This window comes from Culex quinquefasciatus, chromosome 1, assembly GCF_015732765.1.
Source record: "Culex quinquefasciatus strain JHB chromosome 1, VPISU_Cqui_1.0_pri_paternal, whole genome shotgun sequence".
Lineage (NCBI taxonomy): Eukaryota > Metazoa > Arthropoda > Insecta > Diptera > Culicidae > Culex > Culex quinquefasciatus.
Window position 1 is genome coordinate 114924371 of NC_051861.1, and position 14044 is coordinate 114938414.

At 34.1% G+C, this 14044-nt stretch overlaps 1 non-coding gene across 1 annotated transcript; it reads left to right on the forward strand.

Annotated features, from left to right (window-relative positions):
• Positions 1-13842: 13842 nt before the first annotated feature.
• On the forward strand, positions 13843-13916 carry Trnat-agu. The gene has a single exon. It is a non-coding gene; the product is annotated as a tRNA-Thr (tRNA).
• Positions 13917-14044: the final 128 nt, after the last annotated feature.

Sequence of the window (14044 nt, forward strand, 5' to 3'; positions counted from 1 at the left end):
GGACATTAGAGTAAAGTTCCTTGTTTTTTTTTTTTTTTTTTTTTTTTTTATGTAAAGAGCTCTAATTTTGGACATAAGGATAAAGAGCCCTATTTTTGGATATTTTTTTCAGATAAGGCTGGTACAAATATTTTTAAAAGTTTTTTTCACCCCCCCCTTCAAAATTGGCCCGAAAAATCAGGGGGCAAAAAAAATATTTTTACAATAAACTTCAAAATTTCAATGAAAATTCAAGTGCAACCAGCTGAAATCAAATTAAAATACATTCTTCTGCGTTTAAAATCATTTTTAGCATGTTTGGGTTTATTAAAAAATCTTTCGATGCAAAATCTTTTTTTTCGATACAATTTTTGTTTTTGTCAGATCTTAGATTTTTTGAAAACTAATGATTGCAAAACAACTGAAAAAGTGTAAAATGCATTTTAAAACACTTTTTTCATTTAAATGTGAAGACTATGGCTTGTTATTTAAATTTTTATATTTTTTTATTTTTTTGCCCCCCCCCCCCCTTGACCTCGGCCAGGGCCGAGGGAAAAAACTTTTTTAAATATTTGCATCGTCCTAAAAACTCTGATTTTGGAATAAGGGTAAAGAGCCCTGTTTTTGAACAATTTTTTATTTTAATAATTTTGAATTTGGACATTAGGACAATGATATTGGACTTTAAAGTAAATAGCCCTGATTTTGAGTATTATTTTTTGACAAAGAGCTATGATTTTGGACATTAGGGTAAAGAGCCCTGTTTTTCGACATTCTTTTAGATAAAGAGATCTGACTTTGGACATTAGGGTAAAGAGTCCTTTTTGTGGATATTTTTTCAAGTAAAGAGTTTTGATTTTGAACATTAGGGTAAAGAGACCTTTTTTGGATTTTTTCAGATAAATAATTTTGTTTTTGGACATTAGGACAGTGATGTCCAATGACTTTAGGGTAAAGAGCCCAAAATTGTTTTTCCAAAAGATCTAAAACAAGGTGTTTTTTTTTCAAATTTCGACAAAAACTCACACCTGTCAACCATCCCAGTCCAGGCGGCTTCATTAGACCAATATTAAAATAAAACATGATAAAAATAAAACAAATTCAAGTAAAGCAAATTGCACTTGTAGGTTTAAATTTAGCGGGTGACTTTTTTGTACAAAAAAAAACAAAACTGATCTTAGTCAAAAAGCAAAAAAAAAAAACACACACACAAACAAAACATAACTATTATAATCAAATATCTCAGTAAATATTAAATCAGCCCCAACACTACAATATTGCAACAAATTTCAGCAGCAAGCTATTCGATACAATTGTCTGTAAAACTGTCACAAAGATCTCGGCGCGACGCGAAAACTTAGCCAATCATTACAAACAAAAAAAAGAAAAGTACTAACAATTGGCAAATGAGTAAACATATTGCTTCTGGTTTCCACGAAATGAAAAAAAAGTGTAACGAAAATTATGATACTGTAGCAACCATAGAATAAAATAACAAAAAAAAAGTAAAACAAACATTTTATCTATTTCCCCCTTGAATCGTAAAATCAACACGCTAGAAATTTGGAATCAACAGTAAACGTCGTAAAAGAAAATCTTCTACAACTCTATATTCAAACCCCCCCCCCCCCCCTCCCCTCCCCGTATAATAATTAAAAATATAGGTTAGTGTAGTAAAGTGAGAAATCCGTACGCGTACTATTTAGGGCGAAAAGAGAGCGCGAGAGTGTGGTTGAAGCAATCATTTTCTTATTAATGTATGAAAAAAACTTTCAGTTGTTTCTTCAATTTGTTTACGATTGTTCCTTTTTTGTTTGTTTAATCTTTATTGCACACACTGTTTGCTTCCTGTTTTTAATGTGTTCAAAATTGGCAACCCCCCTGCTCTGCATTATTACACCAATTTAGATTAATGTTTAGCGAAATTTTGGTGAGTTGTTTTCTAATTTTCTTTACGTTTGAGTTACATGCGATTTTTTGTAGGTTGCTTTTTAGCGAAAATATTAAACAGAAACAATTCTTGATAACACACACACACAGACGTAAAAACTAGTAGTAAGAAATGTATTGCAAAAACAGAAGCAGCAACAATGCCGAAGTGTGAACGAAATATTACGGTTTGTCATTACACAGCTATCAGGCAACTGGGAGTAGCGAGAAGAAGAAGAAGAAAAAATACAACAAATTATAATCAATAAAGTGGTGAAAATCAGTTGAAATAAATAAATGAATAAAAAAAAAAACAACTATAAACGGTAACAATAAAGAATTATTGCATTGCTAAAAAACACGTTTTTATTGATTTAAGTTTATTCAAATATCGTCAAAGCAAGGAAACATACATCAAATCACAGCCCCTTCAAACGCCATACTTAAAAAGATCGCGTTCGATATGGTTTCTTTCTTTTCACCATTCCCTTAGATATTGACCTGGGCGATGAATAGAGAGAATGCGTAGCGTGATTTTCGAATGATCCCACTTTGTTTATATCTTCAAAGCAGGAGGCTGTTCAAGCACAAGCATGACTTTTTTCTTACTGGTAAATGAGCTGTTTTATAATCAGTAGTATGTGTTTTTTATTAGTTTTTGAAATTTTTTGCTGCAAAAATTGTTGCGTTTCGATCGGTTAGAAGATTTTCCTTCCAGCTCTTCTTGGTCCAGCCAAAAAAACGTCGCTAATTCTAGCGAAGCTGATCCAACAAACAGAGAAGATTTTCACTAAACCAAGTTTTCAAGCGGAATCAACAAACAAAGATAGCGTCGACTCTTTAAACAACTTCCATTCATATTTGAGCAATTCTCTACGAAATCGGTGTTTTTTTCAGAATTTTAATTTTTGTATTTTTTAATCCGGCTGAAACTTTTTTGATGCCTTCGGTATGCCCAAAGAAGCCATTTTGCATCATTGGTTTGTCCATATAATTTTCCATACAAATTTGGCAGCTGTCCCTACAAAAATGATGTATGAAAATTCAAAAATCTATATCTTTTGAAGGATTTTTTTGATCGATTAGGTGTCTTCGGCAAAGTTGTAGATATGGATATGGACAACACTGGAAAAAATAAGATACACGGTAAAAAAAATGTGATTTTTAATTTAACTTTTTGTAACTAAAACTTGATTTGAAAAAAAAACACTATTTTTATTTTTTTTTAATTTTTTGATATGTTTTAGAGGACATAAAATGCCAAATTTTCAGAAATTTCCAGGTTGTGCAAAAAATTGTTGACCGAGTTATGAATTTTTGAATCAATACTGATTTTTCAAAAAAATCGAAATATTGGTCGCAAAAAAATTTCATCTTCATTTTTCGATGTAAAATCAAATTTGCAATCAAAAAGTACTGTAGTGAAATTTTGATTAAGTGCACCGTTTTCAAGTTAAATCTATTTCTAGGTGACTTTTTTGAAAAGAGTCGCATTTTTTTATATATTTTTTTAAATTAGTGCGCATGTTTGCCCATTTCTGATTTTTTTTTTTTTTGAAATTCTCTATATTTTGCTATTTGAACTTTGTTGATACGACCCTTAGTTGCTGAGATATTGCCATGCAAAGGGTTAAAAATAAGAAAATTGATGTTTTCTAAACTTAGAGAGACTTGTCTAACTTGTTTAACCCACCATTTTCTAATGTCGATATCTCAGCAACTAATGGTCCGATTTACAATGTTAAAATATGAAACATTCGTGAAATTTTCCGATCTTATCGAAAAAAATATTTTCGAAATTTTTAAGACAAGAAAAACATTTAAAAATGCGTAATATTGAATGTTTGGCCCTTCTGAAATGTTCATCGGTCTGATGGCTGAGCGGGTTAAGGCGCCAGTCCTTACAATTTTTTTTTTGGTTTCCATGTAAAATTATCATTTAAACCCAAAATATGGCCAAAAATCGATTTGTTGACATTTTGGCTCAATTCTGAGGGCAGATTCAGATTCAGCGGGCAAAATTACAAGGAAAAACATATATTTGGACAATTTTCGAATTTCGTTCGGGTGGTCCCATATGGTTTTCCCTTGAAAATTAGACTTTTTCAAATAAAGATATCTCAAGTTTAAAGAAAAACACCACTGAAAGTTTTTCAGCGTTTGTAGTGCTAAATCTCCTCTTTCAAATGCAACCTGGTGCTTAAAATTTGGCTTGCGCCTTTTCGAGATATTTAAGTTTTAAATTTGCATCTTTTTTACCTTAAAATGGCTGTAACTTTTGACCCCTAAGTCCAAATTGACATGTCAAAAAATGAAAATTTTCGTTTTTTAAAGCTCTAAAAGTGCTCCGAATATCACCATTTTTCGTAAAATCCATTTTCCACTTAATTTTGCGATCTGGACCACTGTGCAGTGTCCATGATTGTCCATTCCTGAAAATATTTTAGTTCAAAAAAAAATTCAAAAAATAAAATAAAATGTCTGGAATAGTTATCCAATTCCAGACATTTTTTTAAATTTTTTTTGAACTTGTGCCCTCGATAGGTAAAAAAAACTGAAACAGTTGCTTCCTCCATACATTTTGATGTTGTTTCACATACACACTTCAAACGTTTAGAGGGAAGGATTTCCGTAGTCAGAATGAGCTCAAACATGGAATTTAGCCTAGTGATGGGCCAATCTTCGATATCAGGGATAGCCCCGAGGAAGCCCGAATTTGGATCACCCTAATGGAGCTGAGCAGGCGAAGTATTTTTTTCTCTATTTTTTATGTCAGCTTAGGGTAGGGTAGTCATCAATGAGACACTTTTGGTTTTCAACTTTCAACGATTTTTCTATTTTTTTCATCAGCATGTTTTAATGTGCTTTTTGTTGCATTTTCTTTCTTTTAGTGTGTTCTAACATTGATCAAAATATGAGATTGATCCGACATCTACAGCCAGAGTTATTCAACTGTCTCATTGTAGACGCACTTGGCAGGAACAATGAGACAGCTGGGGAACAATGAGACACGAAAATCAATACTTGTCTAGTAAAACATCATGTTTTTGTATTGTTCCATTACACGTGACTTGCCTTGAACATTTTAGAGCAATTTTGCCAACATGAAACTTTAATTTAAAAAAGTTACACTAAAAAGTATTTAAATTTTGTAAAATCCATATATTTATACCAAATAACTTTGTATGTTTGGGGAGTTGGTCGAAGTCAAACTGGCGAGTGCACGCGATCTCGTTTGGTCCTCAAATTTTTGTTTTGTGGCACGGCTTCTTTAGTGTTTTCGTCATTATTTTTGTGAATTGTAGTGACTAAGTGTGGGGCATTGCACCTGGGAGTGAAGTTGACGTGAAAAAATCGTCGATTGAAGGAAAAAAAGCCATTTTTCAGTTTCGCTCAATGCTCTACTGCAACGCTAGAGCTACGCCCTCCGGCTGCGATGTTTTCTTCTGAAATTGGTGCGATGTTTAGTGCGAAAGAGAAGTGCTTCATCAAAAGTCAAAATCAGAATAGCTCGTGAAAGAAATGTTGCTCAGCGCATTCAGTGTAGGAAAGAAAGAGAATGTGGTGAAAAGGAAAAATGTGCCAACAGTTGCAAGGAAAAACTAAATTTTATGTGGTCTGGAGTGCAGAATTTGATGGCGATGCATCATTTTGCAGCACGTTGGAAAACGCATCAATTTGCATGCTGCAATTTTGCAATTGAATGAAGCAGACAATCCGGTGAGAGTTTTCCAATTAGAAAATCTTTGGGTTTTATTTTACTCTTTTATTATTCACTTCGTAATCATCGCACTTGGTCCAAATTGTGTTGATAATTTTGTTTGCAATGATGAGAAAGAGATAGAGAGAGATAAAAACAAAACATCACAAACGTCAGTGCGTGCTGTGTTGCCTGACACTTATACTTGACAGACTTTTAAAACTTATTGATACAGATATGTGATTGAGTAAAAGCGGTAAAAGTAGTTTAGCATTGAATGGAATATTTAAAGAAATATCTATTGAGCTGTCTTTTTTCGTATTGAGTAGTGTGGTGCCTGTGTGGACGCGCAGTCCTGTTTTTTCGTGTTATTTTCCGTCTCTTTTATGTCGCTGTTCGGGTGCATGGGGTGATTGGTCATTATAATTAAATAATGGCATCAGTAGTGCGGTGCCTGTGTGGACGCGCAGTCCTGTTTTTTTTTCGTGTTATTTTCCGTCTTTTTTGTGTCGCTATTTGTGTACATGGGGTGATTGGATTTCTTCTTTTTTCATTTATTTTTTGTTCGCGCGTTCGTTGGCCGATGAATTTTATTTTTGTTCTCTTTATATAGTTTTCGATAGAAACGATCCGATTTTTTTTTTTTGAGACAAGCAAGTCGTATTGCTGCATTAAGTCCTTTCCATATCATCGAGGATCGGAAGGCACGTCGACGGATATGTTTTAAGGCTTATGATATAAAATAATTTTAATGAATGAAGCCCTTCCTACATCGCCGTTGATCGGAAGGCACGCCGACGGAGAATTTCTGGAGAATCGCGGTCGAATTAATACTATATTTAAATCCCCAGATAGGTATCTTTCCGCAGCCGGCTGCCTAAGATTTTTAAAATTTCAACCCATAAACAAATTGCTCATGGTCGCATCACCTACCACAGTGAATCCTGACCTCATACCCATCTTACTAACCCCTCAAAACTCATGTGATACTTTGTCGGAGACGCAGTCGATTTGGCGGTCCCATCACTCAAGTATCGGCTAACATTCCCATCCACTTCCCCGTGTCTTACCACTGGTCGTGGCCGGCGTCGGTATTGATCAGCACGATAGGGACCTTTGAAAATTGCGAAGGGGTGATGATTGGTTCCTACTTTTCATCTGTGGTCCACGGAGCAATGTTTGGGGGTCCTGGTCAATAACGAAGTAGCAGCTACGGGTAGACACCAATGCTATGCTATGCTATGCAAATAACTTTGTATGTTTGGTTAAATGAAGTTAAAACTCTATAAATATGCCAAAAATCCTTTTCAATTCATGTTTTGAAAGATTTACATGGATTTTGAAATGTTTAATGAAGAAAAATCAAAGTGTCTCATTGTAACCCATGGGCTAAAATGAGTGGGGAACAATGAGACAGCTCTGGATTGTAGCCCAACTCAATCCCTATGGAACGTCGAAAGAAATTTGAAGAAATATTAGTTTTGGTGTAAATGGCAGCCTACGAGCGAAAAAGTAATGTTTATCCATAATTTACTTTTACACCCCAGAATCAAACATTTATGAATAACTTTTCAAGGGAGCGTCCATAACCAAAACCACTATCATGGCAGGAGTGTAGTAGCCACGCCTTTCCCCTGATTGGTTGAAACTACGACTTGGGAGACCCATTTTATCATTGTTCCCCGTGTCTCACTGATGACTACTCTACCCTAATCGATTAAATGGTTCCATGATTACATAAGACGAAAAATTAGGGCTAAATTGGAGACATCCCCCTTCAAAATTGGTCCGAAATCCAGGGGGCAAAAACAAATATTTGTTCAAAAATCTTCAAAATTATAGATTTCAAAATAGAAGTCAAATCAACTTAAAACAATCTTAAACGGATTTTTCTGCATTTATAATCATATTTAGCATGTTTGAGCTGGATTAAAAGTATTTTGAATTTTTATGAAATTCCAATGTACAGCACCGTAAAAACTTTTTATTGCAAAAAAATAAATTTTCGTCCCAAATAACTAATGATTGCAAAACAACTGGGCAGGTGTGAAATGCATTTTTAAACACTTTGTTCATTCAAATTGTGAAACCATGGCTCGTAAATTCAATGTTTAAACTTTTTAATTTTTTTTTTGATCCTTGCACTGTAACTTGGATTTAGCCCGAACTATTCTCAGTTATTTATTTACATTTCCAGTCGCAGTTTCCACCAAACTGTATATTCGCACTTTAAAATTGCGATTGACAGGTGAGCAACATCGGCTCGCTTTGATCATTTTTTGAAAAAGAAAATAAAATTTCCCAAGCCAGTTTGACAAGTCGCAATAGTGCGATCGATAGCAATAATTTAGTGCGAAGTCCAAGTTAGTGAGAATTGCGCAATGTTTTTTTAGGAATAATATTTTTTAAACCTCTATGGAAAATGTACTTTTGATTGCTTAAAAATTTGGAAAATTGTCCCAAATTAATTTGAAATGTAAAGCTTAAATGATTCATTCATGCCATATTTAAACTCTTATTGAACCCTTTCAGGTCTGAATTTTCAAAAAAATATGTTTTTTTGCAATTCCGTCGTGAAACTACTTACTTTTCCTGTCATTCTTGAACGATGAAATAGCCTACTTTTCTGTACCAAAAATAACAGAATCGAATAGCAACACTTTTCAGCACTTGTTTCGAAAAGTAACACTTTTTAACATTTTTTTGATTTAAACGATTTATTGACAAAATACATGAAAATTTGACATAAAATTTCACTCAGTGTGTGTTTTTTGGAATTGCAAAAAATGTTGCATGGAACTCGTTACAAAACTTGATTTTTCAGCACTCAGCATGGGAAAATGATTTTACCAAAATTATAGGCTAGTTTTTTTTTATTTTGATTTTTCATACATGAACCTTCAGGCCTGAAAGGGATAAGGGATTAATTGAAACTTTTAGTCGTTGTTTGAAAAGGCCCGATGAATATTTACAGTCGGCTCTCTGGCTATCGATCTTCTCGATATCAATATTACTCCATGTACTGATGAATTCTTCAGTCCCTTCAATCTTCAATTATCTTCATTCCTCGATATTTTCCCTTGCCTGAAGGATCTCTTCCTCGACGGTCCCTTGGATTCTGTTTGCTTTAAAAATCTCTTCCGGTTGTCAATAATTTCATTTCTCATGGCTTGCATAGACATTTTTCTTGGCGAAACGATGCTTTGAAGGGTGTTTGACATTAGCTTGTTTTTGTTTGATGGACGTTGCCATGATTCTTTCCCATAGCTGGGTATCAAGAAAAAAATATTTTCAATCGAGTCTTCATGTTGCATCGTTCTGTAAACTGATGATTCTCTTCCTCGACGGTCCCTTGGATATTGACAACCAGAGAATCGACTGTATAAAAACATGCAGCCATTCCACGTCAAACAAGCAGGAACAAAATCAAAAGTCTCTGATTTGAATCAAATTTGACATGGAATCTCCTTGGTCAAAATAATTAGACCCGGTATGTGATTTTCATCGAAAGTCCAACAAATAAGCTTGATTTTTAAAAAGTTAAAATGAAAATCGTTGAAAACGCATTTTGGACCAACCTAATTCGGCACGGACCGCCAAACAAAAAAAAATACTAGTCTAATTATTTTGAGCACTTTTGATCTGGATTCTGCTGATTTGACGTGGAATCACGGTGTGGACTTACAGAAATTTTATGTAATTAAAATAAGTCCTCATTTTTTAAATTATTGGTAGTAAAAACGGTCTTGAAATTTGGAGCATCAGCAATTTCCCCACGAAAACAGCATGATTTTTTTAATTAAAAAAAAAATAAAAACGTTCTCCGATCGGGCTCAAAATTTTTCAGGGGGTTCCTTGGCCAAAATAATAAGACCCGATTTTTTTTTGTTTGGCCATTAGGGTGACCTGCGTAATCCGAAAAATATGGTAATCCGATTAATGGCAATTTTCGTCGATTTTCGCAAAAACCACTTTTTTCAAAAAAAAAATCATACTTCCGCGCCATGCCATTTCATCCGATTTTGGCTGTCTTAGGCGCAAAGTAAGGTGATTAGTTTGGCTATTTGGGAAAAATAGTAAAAGTTCCAAAAATCTAGCTTAACATTTGAAAAGTTCGTATGAAAACTTAAAATGCTGTTTTGAAGGTCTCGGGGCCAAAGAGCCTATGTCTGGAAATATTTTTATCAGATTCCTCGGAAAGTTTTACATGACATTGAAAAATTGGTGAAGTTATGTTTTCAATACTCTGAGATACGATTTTTTGAAAATAAAAACTGGGGTTTTCGACGCGCCACTCGCAGAAATGGGAAAATGACGAAAACGGGAAAAAATCAACTTTTTTCATTAAAACTGCGATAACTTGAAAATTTCAGCAATGACCTATACATGTTAGGGTACCAAAATTTTCGTAATCGAAATACGCAACTTTTGGTGTCCTAACATGTATAGGTCATCACTGAAATTTTGAAGTTATCGCAGTTTTAGTGAAAAAAGTCGATTTTTCCCGTTTTCGTAATTTTCCTATTTTTGCACGCGGCGCGTCGAAAACCCCAGTTTTTATTTTCAAAAAATCGTATCTCAGAGTATTGAAAACATAACTGCATCATTTTTTGATATGTTATATTAATTTTTTTCGAGGAATCTGATAAAAATATTTTCAGCCTAGGCTCTTTGGTCCCGAGACCTTCAAAACAGCATTTTAAGTTTTCATACGAACTTTTCAAATGTTGAGCTAGATTTTTCGAACTTCTTACTATTTTTCCCAAATAGCCAAACTAATCACCTTTCTTTTGCGCCTAAGACAGCTAAAATCGGATGAAATGGAGCGGAGATATGATTTTTTGAAAATGTGGTTTTTGCGAAAATCGACGAAAATTGTCATTTTTCGGACCACCCTGACACGGCGTAGGTCACCCCAATGGCCAAACAAAAAAATACGGGTCTAATTACACAGTTCAACAAAAAATCAAATGTTTCTTGTCTCTGAGACGAGAATATGTGTCCCTAGTAGATTTTTGCCTGCTGAATCCGAATCCGGGTCCAGAGTTGCTCCAAATGGTCCCAATTTTGAGATACACCCGTTTGAAATGTTAGTTTAGGCCAAAATTAGCTACTTTGTCGACTATTTTACAAAAGAACTATTGAATAAACAAATAAACCAATACATGTATCTTAAAGTTCACGTTTTCCCCTTTCTAAAACACCCCTGGTTTTTAAAATTTGATGGTTTCTACGCATATTTATAGCCATTTTAAAATTAGAATTTGACTTGCATGCAAGTTGGAAAAACTTGAATGAGAACCAACAGAAAATATAATTTTAAAATGGCTATAAATATGCGTAGAAACAATCAAATTTTAAAAACCAGGGGTGTTTCAGAAAGGGGAAAACGTGAACTTTAAGATACATGTATTGGTTTATTTGTTTATTCAATAGTTCTTTTGTAAAATAGTCGACAAAGTAGCTAATTTTGGCCTAAACTAACATTTCAAACGGGTGTATCTCAAAATTGAGACCATTTGGAGCAATTCTGGACCCGGATTCGGATTCAGCAGGCCAAAATCTACTAGGAACACATATACTCGTCTCAGAGACAAAATCTTGTTGGACTGTGTTATTTCCGCCAAGGAACCCCCAGAAAATTTTGAGCCCGATATGAGAACTTTTTTTTTCTAATCATGCTGTTTTCGTGGAGAATTGTTGCATAATAAAAATTAAAGGTTGGTCAAAATTCAACAAAACGCATGTTACAGTGAAATTTACAAAAAGACCAGCAAAAAAAGGAAAATTTAGGTTTGTTGCTTGACCAGCATTGAAGTCTCTTCCGCTTCTCTTTTTCAGCCTATTGTAGAGCTTCCACCGCCTGCCGAGCGGTTTGCTCGTTGAGCTTTCCAACTTGCATGCAAGTTGGTTGCTTGAAAAATCTCGATGTTTCATGCAAGGCTTCATTCTACGCGTTTGTACCAGTGAATTAATTTGGAGTGAACTTGTTGAAGTTTGAGTTAAAATTATTTGCAAATTATTTTATATTAGAGAATCAAGAAGAAGAAAAATAAAAAAAAAATCAAAGACATTTTTGTTTGTTTTCAATATATCTAATTTTATTTAGCTAGTCGCTCTTAGTCATGTGTGTGTGTGTGTGTCTGTTTTTTAGAACTGTCAACCGTCTCTTTTGTTTACATTGTGAATGGCTTGCCTTCGTCCACTGTGCAACTAATTCAATGTCTGGTAAAAATGAACTTTTTTTTCTCGTTTTTAGATTTTTGCTTGTTTTCTGACAGTTTTTTTTTGTTATTTTTTTCTTTTGTGACCACTAACATCTACATCTGGAATGAAAAGTGCACATATTGGTATAGTTTTAACTGTTTTCTGTTTGTTTTTTTCACCTCTGTCTTAATTATTTCTATTCCAATCGCTTTTCTGACTTTTAGTTTTCTTTTATGTTTTTGTTTTGCTTTTGCGTTGCTGCGATTTTTGCTATTTTACTCTGTTTTTATTAATTTTTTTCGGGTGATTTGATGACAATGTAATGCTTATTTCTCACTATTGCAACAATGATGATGGGGTAACATCTTTTGAGTGTTTTTTTGTGTGTGACTTGCTTTTGTGTAACCAACAATTCAAAGTAACAGTTAACATATTTCGTCGTTTACGTGCGCTGTAATACTCTCCTTTTTTTATTTAAATTTGAACTCACTTCTAGTACCGTGGTCGTGAAGAAGAAAATAGAAGGGGAGGGGGGGGGGGGGGGGCTACATCGTCATCATTCGATAGGTTTTACACGAGGTAAATATCTCTTATTTATGAGTTTTAGGTATTGTGTATTCTTAAACTTTTAAATTTGCAGAATTCAAACGCGGGGCATAACAACATCGTTTTCGTTTTTTTTTTTCGGTTATCTCTTGTGGAAAATAAACAACACACACAAACTCTGGAATATAAAGTGAACTTTAAAACTTGTTTTTTTTTTGTTTTGGTTTGGTTTGCCTTACCCTAATATGACACATTTAAATGGGCTTTTTAAACAGTGTTTACTCGTTTTTCACCATATTAAGTTATAAAAAGTTGTTCTTTTTTCCTTAATTTTTTTTTCGGTTATCACAGAAGTCGTGTATTTTCATATTTTTTTTCCTCGCTTGTTTTTCCTCTTGACCCTTCAATAATCGAGTTTGGTTTTTCGTCCTTTTTTGGTCCACCTTGATTTTGTGGGATTTTTGTTTTTCGGGAGGGGAAGGGTCATCGTACAGGTTTGTCGAAGAAGAAGGGGTTGGAGGGAAAATACACCGATTTAACAAATTTAAGCGCGTATCCTAAATGTGAACATTTTGAAAAAGTTGCGCGTGAATATCTTTCAAAAAAAAAAATACGCTTCACACTTTAACGAACAAGCACGCTGGGAAAAAGTTTTAGGCAGGAACGTGTTTTTTGTTTGTTTTGGTTATTTTTTTTCGCAACAAGCAATTTGAAGAACTGGGAAGGATAGAATCATATAATTGTCTTTTTGCGTTTTGTTGTTAAACTTTAAACTTTGTATATTAACACAGGACGGTTCCGTGGTGACCGCCGAAAGAAAGGCAAGCATCGATTTCGAATTTAGTATTTTTGTTTGTAGATAAAGAGACCCGTATTGTTCAGTTAGTTGTTAGCTAGTAATAGTAGTATTAGCTGTTGTTGGTGGCGGCATTTGCTTTTATGTTGGGACTTTTTAGTATTAGGCGGATTTCCTTTAATTATTTTAATTATAACTAAATTTTGCAGCTTGGAACTAGTTTGAGAGAGAGAGTTTGGAGGTGTTTTTGACGCATAAATCAATACAGAAAACTAACACATTTACCGTTGGCTGATGAGTTCTATGTCGGTTTGGTTTATTTGTAGTTTTGGTTAGTCCTCAGCTAATTGTTCTAAGCGAGATTTGCTCAATCCCTGTTTTTATCTAAACTACCAGTGCAAGAATGATTTTTCATGAGCGATTTTTTTTTTACAATTCTTTTTTCAGGCTGCTTGCTGGTGCTGGCTTAACAAAAATAAAATGAAAACAAAAACACAGCTGTTTTGAATCACTTCAGTTTAATTTTTAACAATCGAGTCATTTTATCTGCCACAAAAAAAAAACTTGGTATTAAAAAAAACTCATTCATAAATTAAACAGCTCAAAAATGCAAAGCGTTATTGAGGAATAATGTTTCGTCAATTCGCACCAACTGGAGTGAACCCAACTTTCTAGCTTTCAACACGGCGCCGTGGCTTAGTTGGTTAAAGCGCCTGTCTAGTAAACAGGAGATCGTGAGTTCGAATCTCGCCGGAGCCTGGAGCAACTGTGAAGGGTTGTGGGTCACTTTTTTGATATTGTACCAACAAATATACATTAAAGATTATTTTTTTTCAAAATGTTGAAATTTTTATTTGGATTCCTCAATTCATGGATCAAACAAATCA